The sequence below is a fragment of the Aythya ferina genome, assembly GCF_964211825.1.
Source record: "Aythya ferina genome assembly, contig: HAP1_SCAFFOLD_115, whole genome shotgun sequence".
Taxonomy (NCBI): Eukaryota; Metazoa; Chordata; class Aves; order Anseriformes; family Anatidae; genus Aythya; species Aythya ferina.
In genome coordinates, this window is record NW_028181406.1 from 179,721 (window position 1) to 187,400 (window position 7,680).

Genomic DNA, 7,680 nt, shown 5'->3' on the forward strand with positions numbered 1-7,680 from the left:
GACAGGGAGATCACTCCACAAGGAGCGTCACGGGCAAAGCAGGCTCAGCACAGCCTGTTCCAGTCCAGCCCGGGGCCTGCTCCTGTGGGGGCTCTCCACAGGCCGCGGCCTCCTCCAGGCCACAGCCACCTGCTCCACTGGGGGCTCCTCCAGCCACAGGGGGGCTGCAGCGTGGAGATCTGCTCCACGGGGGACCCATGGGCTGCAGGGGGACAGCCTGCTCCACCAGGGGCCTCTCCCTGCACAGGCCGCAGGGGAACTGCTGCTGTGAGCCTGGAGCACCTCCTGCCTCCTGCTGCACGGACCTTGGGGGCTGCACAGAGCTTTCTCACTCCTCCCTGAGCCACACGCTGCTGGGCAGCAGCTTTTGTTCCCTTTCTTAGATGGGTTCTCCCCCAGGCGCAAACATCATCCTTTTGCTCTGCGTTCTGGGCAGCAGCGGGTGGGTCCCTCCTGGAAGGAGCCTCCCGGAAGCGGCCCTGAGCTCCCATGGGGCAGCTGCTGCATTCTCCTCACAGAGGACACCCCTGCAGCCCCCCGCTCCCACAGCCTGGCCACGCAAACCCAAGCCAAGACACCGAGCGAGCCTCCCTGATTGCCAGGCAGCAGCTGGCTCAGCCTGGGACCCCAGGCCAGTGCCCACAAGACTCTCCTGGGCCTTGAAAAGCAAGCCTTGTGGGGACGGAGCACCCACAAAGAATGGACTCACACAACAGGACTCCTTGCCAACACCGCCTCACAGACACCTGGGCCTTGAGCGGGTAGCTCACCTATAGCGAGCTCATTTCCTTCCCAGTAGCTGAAATGTGCCCTTTCGGGGGCATTTGGGGGCTACAGTGTGCTGCTGAGAGGGATGTTGGAGCTCCTGCAGGGCAGTGCTTCCACTAAGGTAAGGCCTTTTCTGCATCTTCTACTGCCCTGCAAGCAAGGATGCTTGGGGCACACAAGACCTTGGGGGCTGCACAGAGCTTTCTCACTCCTCCCTGAGCCAGACGCTGCTGGGCAGCAGCTTTTGTTCCCTTTCTTAGATGCAAGATCTTCTTAAATTCAGTCCAGCCTAGTAGGAAAAGTAAATGTGGACAGCTGTATCTTGGCAAAGATAGTAGGGATCAAGGAGGTTCAGCAGTCAAGATGGAAGGTGATGCCATGAGGCTTACAGGCTAGTAATGTTCTAGTGAAACCCAGCCTTCCTAAAGAAACCTGCCTGACTACTTGATGTGAATAACAGACTCTGTTCAGCTCTTTCCTAACATAGAAACGGTGCTGACTGCTTCTTCAGAGTAACAGAAGTTCGTGATACTACTGAAATAGTTGCGGTTCAGATGTAGATCTGATTTCTCCTAAGCACACTGAATTCACAACTGTTGATCCTCCAGAGGAGGCTTTGCAATTGAACACGTGGAGAATAGGTAAATTTCCCGCTGTTGTTCTCCTCTCCTCTTGTTTTGTTTTGTTTTGTTTTGTTCCTAGTAGCATAGGCTTAAGACTCTGAAGAAACAGGCTGCTTTTTTTTAATTCCAGCACTGGCTGTTCCTCCTGAGCCCCGCCTTCTATTTTTGCAGTCATAGGATATGTGAATGTAAATTCGTGGAGAGAGGTAGAAAACTGTTTCAACTGGTGTTTTTTCGGCTATGTGGGGAGAACAAATCGAGTGGCTTTGAATATTCTGGCTCTTAATCAGAGCAGCATGTGGAGGGAGACAGATGCGTTTGCTTTTTTAGTGCAATGGCTTCAGAAGCAAGAGGGGAAAAAGCACTTTCTCTGGGAGCTGAAGAAGGTGTCCTAATCACCGGAGAGGTTTCTAAATGGCATATCTTTGCGAGGGTTCCTGTAGTCCGGAGGTTTTTGTTTGTTTGTTTGCCTTTGGAAGGTTTTACTCTTAATATTCACGTTCTTCAGCAGAAGTGAGAAATGTGATTTTATTTTGTGCAGTGTCGTGGACCCTCCGAACTCTCCTGGGAACGATGAATACCTCGCATAGTACCAATGTGATGACGGTGGAGACAAGGAGAAAGCAAGATGATCAAAAGAACGTGACCTCATTTCAAAAGAAACCGTTTTGTACGGCAAAGAGTCTTGTGAGCCTGGTGAGAAATTGCAGCATACTTCCTCTCTCGAGTCTGACACTGAATGTAGCTCTAAAAACCTTTCCTCCTCAGCTGTTACAGAGAGATGCCAAGATACAGAGGACAAGACTAAAACCACTGAGAAAGAGCATTACCAAAGCAAGAGGGAGCATGCTCCTAGTGAAGAGAAGGAGAGTCAAAAAGCAGGTCCTTCCAGCAAGAGAAGGATAAAGTGGAATACAAAGAATACAAACTTGAGCTCCTGATTGGCTTCATGCTGAACTCTGTGCTGTTCTTGTCCTAATCTTGGTCTCTCCATAGATAATATGGTTTAAATCCAAATAGAATCGTGCGATGAGGAAGATCTCACTGCAACAAATTCAACATCTAAAATCAAAGTTGACATTTTCCGTGATTTTCTTCCTGAGCAGAAGTGTGCGGTACTCCTTTTATATTAACGTAGAGATTATTTCAAACAGTCTTGAAGTGCTTGATGACTTAACAGTCTGCAGATTTATTATCAAATCAAAAAAACCCCGACTTGGTAGACTATTTTTTTCCCAGTTTTGAATGACCACTAGGAAGAAGGTTATTCCGGCATCAAGAAAGTCATGTGGAATGTAACAAAATTTACTGAACCAGTAAGTAAAACTTATATTTTTCTGTTAGTTCCATTGTTTCAACTCTTCTGATCCTTCTGGACGGCATAGATAACAGAGGGGAGATCGTGGTAATCGGAGCTACTAACAGACTGGATTCTATAGATCCTGCTTTACGAAGACCAGGACGCTTTGGCAGACACTTCCTCTTCAACTTGCCAGATAAAGAGGTGAGAACTTAAATTCAACGTTAGTGCTACCATGGCAAAGTCCAACTTTATAGGAAAAAAAAAAAATGACAACTTGAACAAAAGAGTGATACGTGGAGACACTGCGTTGTTCCATGGAGGACAAATCTGGTACTGGATATATATGGTCAGGATGATACCACCAAGTAGTTAGTTCTATAATCAAACCTTTCATTCCCAAAGTTGTACCTGTTTGCTTAATTATTTAGTCCACTTGGGTGTTTTCATCATGAAGTTGTGTTTTTGGTCTCAATCCTTCGCTTATGAATGAATAGGGGACGTGTTTGCATTTGATTGTGCCCCTGCTCGGTGGTAGTAGTTTGAGTCATAATTCTTTTCTTCTTTATAGTAATTGTAGCAATTGGAAGCATTGTGCCAGAAGTGCTTTCTGTGAATTTACTGACTGGAAAGCAAATGTGATGAAGTAATGAGACTGTCCCAATGAAAGCTTGCTAAGTTTTAGAGAAGTTTTTTGGACAGCAAAGAAATGTTTCTGGATAAATTTTTCATTACAGTATTTTCCTCTGGGTCCTTAGGTCTCGTAGTTTGGAAACTTGTTATTGAAGCTATAAATGCCTTTTCTTTCACTGTAGGTTCCTAGAAAAAGTTCAGTATAACAAATAAGAACTATTCAATTTCCTGGTTGACAATGCAGAGTGTATATTAAATAACTGTAAAATACTTGAAAGTTGAGCAAGTAAGAAAAGTGTATTATTAGATGAGGGGTTTTGAGGGAGGACTGTTTTGTTTTTTGTTTACTTGTTTGCCTTTTGGTTTGTTTGTTTCTTGTTGGTATTTTTAAGGAAAACTTGGGACAAGCTAAAATGCAATGATTTTGCTTCCAGGCTAGAAAAGAAATTGTCAAGATTCATACTCGTGACTGGACCCCTCAGCCACTGGACATGTTGCTTGATGAACTAGCTGAGAAATGCATTGGTAAGACTGAAATTAAAATGGATTCTTGCTTGTGACCAAGTTGTAAAGAACCTAGCTTGTACCAGGCAGTACCCATGCTCTTGTGCCTTGTTGCACAACTAGTCAACGAAGCAGCTGGCACACCTTCATAGCAATCTGAGTGAGATGCTTTCATCTATTTACTCTTTATTGTCGTTCCTCTTGTTGTCTGAGAACATTAAATGGTTCTGGGGCATCTTCCTCAAGAGTATAGTTTTTGATGAGGAGTCTGCTTCAGCTGCATAAGCGCAGGATATCAGGCAGTGAGCAACATGAAACTTCCCTGCAGAGAGTGGTATAAATGGCTCAGGATTCAAATTAGGATTAAATAAAAAAATAGGATTTATTAGAAGAATATAAAAGAATAGAGGTAAGCAAACAGTGCTGGGTGCACTGAGAGTCTCCGCTCCACCAGGGCACACACCAGTTACATCAAGCAGCTGATTTTTATGCTCCTAGACTAATACATATTCATTACTACTTCCAGAAGAATTAGATTATTATAATTAGCCTCCGGGGTCCAGTCCCTCCTACTGGAGCATGCGCATCAGTCTCCTCTGGGGGTCTCTAGGGGTCTTTCATGCTGAAGGCTCGTAGTCTTCTTCTCCAAGTCCTTCCTGTTTGTACTCCTTTGGCACTGTACCAAGTTTATAGAACATTTTCTGCAGGTCTTGTCTGCCAGCCGTCCTTCAGCTTCTTTTTTCTTCCTCTTAATCTCTTGGCCCCCTGGCCAGATACCAAAGGTCTGCATAGTATCCCATAACAGTCACTAGTTGTTATCAGTTGTTATGAAACTCCCAGACATCAAACACAAACAGCTTTCTTATTGACACTTCACGAGTAATTAAAACATTCTTCCCCAGCCATTCACAGGGACAGTCACATCTATAGCAGTGTTAAGTTAATCTCCAAGAAGACAGGAAAAAAAAGGCTGTAACTGTTAGAAATAGAAGTCCGGAATAACAAAAGCAAACAGGTTCATAAATTTAAGGAGTATTTTCTGAAGACTTGATAAATTGACTAGAATGAGGGGGAGACTGGGACACACTGCATCTGTGGTTCAAGAATTAAATTGCCAGTGCAGGGCCCAGAGGCAGACAGGATTCAAACAGAATTGTTCTTTATGGACACGAAATGTTAAAACATTCCTCACAAGCGGTAGCACTTTGAATTCCCTGTTAAGCTGTTTGGTTTTGGCATTACAAATTCTTTAAATGTTGCATGTTGTAAACCTGGGCCTTGACTGATGTAACGTTTGATTTTTGTTTGTTAGGAGACTGTGGTGCAGATATCAAATCCCTCTGTACTGAAGCTGCGCTGTGCTCTCTACGCCGATGCTATCCTCAGATTTATGCAAGTAGGGAGAAGTTGCTACTAGACGTTAATTCTATTAAAATAAAAGCAAAGGACTTTTTCATGGCTATGAAGAAGGTTGTTCCAGCTTCAAACAGGATCGAGACTTCGCCCGTACAAGCACTCTCACCCATTTTCAAGCCACTTTTTCAAAGATCAGTAGAGAATATTTTACAAGTTGTGCAGAAGATCTTCCCGCATGCACAGCTTGCACTAAAGGAGGACCGACAGCAAGGTATAACCACAGCATCCACTTCTTTATAATTCTGCTAAAGCAAAAACTTGTGGTTTGTGCAATCAACTTATAGCTTTCAGACATAATGGTGGTAGAATTTTATTATTTGCATGTGCATGTCTTTCTTTTGGGCAAGTCTGGAATATAACGCATAGGTTTTATTGTGGATTCGAAACTGAAATGCCAAATGGAAGCTCTGAATGACTCAATACACAGTAAAGGACGATGCGTTCTCTACTGAAGCATCCTGCTTCTGACGGCAGCTAAGATAATTAGCATTTGTAGAGGTTGACTTGAGGTTTGAAGTATAAGGCACCTATTTTTCTTTAAAAAATCAAAACTCAGATCTTTGGAGGGGAAGCATTTCTAGGTCAATGTTTCTAATTCCTTTCTGAAGAATGTCAGGACCAGGATACAAGTATAACTGGTCTAAGCTAAATATTGTTTTAGCTATCATCATTTTTAACCAGTCTCCTAATTTAAATGTTTGTGGATCGTACTATACACGTGCACGTGAGATCAATTAGCATTGATACTTACTAGATGAATGGAATTCTGTGGCCATCACATCCTTTATCCCTGTGCTTTCATTGTGGGAACCTCCTCCAGAAAGAAATGGTCTTGTTTGTTGTTGTTGTTGTTTTTTTTTTAAGCTATTTAGCAACTGCAGAAATTGTTCGTAATCTCCTTTATTCTAAGGGGGAGAAAAAAATCACCAAGAGTAGCGTACCTTACACGTACACATCAGTGGGATTTAGTACAGCTTTGTAGGGCCTTGTGCCATCTCCTTAGATCTGTGGTGGGATGAACTCTAGGAAATAGCTTTCAGTGTGTGCTCTCAAATGAAGAAAGGGTTTTGGCACTGATTTAGAAGCTGTATTAATGGAAGAGAAAGAGACAAAGGCTATTCAGGAAAGTTAACAAACCTCTTTTGCCTTTCAGAGCATTTCAATCCTATTTTACAAGATGATATGTTTGACAGTGATGACGATGCATCCTTGGTTTCTGGAGATGAATTAAAAGATGGAATGCCTGACGGACCAGAGAAAAAATGCCTCTGTTTCAGCAGGTAAAGAAAGGTAGATCCCTGTTACATTTAAATTCTCAGGTCTGCTGAGTCTTTGTAAACAGTTCCAGCTGTTAAAAGTGCGAGGGGTGGTAGAGGAAGGGGCAACATCAAGTTTGTGTGTTGAAGGGGTGCTTGGTATTCACAAGAAGAAAGGGTGGAGGGACTAAAGTTATAATGAAGTTGCTCTGAATGACCAAATTGAAAAGCCCAGGCTTCTCTTCGTAAGCCAAAGTGATCCGTAGACTACCAGAACACGTTGACTTAATCCATGGCATTCTTTGAAAGACTCAAGACCACATAAATGTGCAGTCTGTCCTTTTAGCTAAAAATACCCCAACTTAATGGGTTTGTGTTGCCACCTTTTGCCCTTCTGTTTTCCAGGATTGTTAAACCAGTAGTGAATTATGTAGCAGAAAGAAAACAGAGAAAGGGCTTGTTAAAACACCTTGAGAAAAAATTGAATGGTGTCTTTATTTGTTAAGCCACCAAGTTGTGTTAATCTTGTGATATTTTAGTGTGGAAGTCATGCAAGCCCACAGTTGGAAAGTTAGATCATGTTGTCACAGCTGGATCAGTTATTTTTCTCCGTTTCTATTGCTGTGCTGTCCAGAAGATTTTCTGTGCTTTAGAGCAAGGCTAAGTCTCTAGCATCTTTGATTTAAGCCAGCAGAGGTACAGCCTGATTGTAGTGGGGAAACAAATGCTCCTCACCAATTTATTTTTAAATAAAAATAAATTTATAATAAAGTAAATAATAAATATATAATAAATAATAAATTTATAATAAAGTAAAGCAAGATTGCAGGGATATTAATTTGCAGTCTTGGTTTACTAAAGAATAGGAAACACAAGGGAAGAAGGTGAAACAATTGGAATGAGTGAATAACTTAACTGGAAATCTTACATGTATTTAATGTACCGCTGCCATTTGGATTATTTGGGGAGGGAAAAGAAAGTCTATAGGAAAATTACTTGGAACATCTGTGTGTCTATTCAGCACCTCATTTATAAGCTTGTTTTCTTAACTCTTGTTCTAGGAGTGCTTTCTGCGAACCAACATCATGCCAGCCCCGTCTGCTAATAGTAGGAAAAGAACGGTACGGCCAGGTTTCTTACGTGGCACCCGTGGTGTTGCACGCTTTGGAGAAGTTTCCCG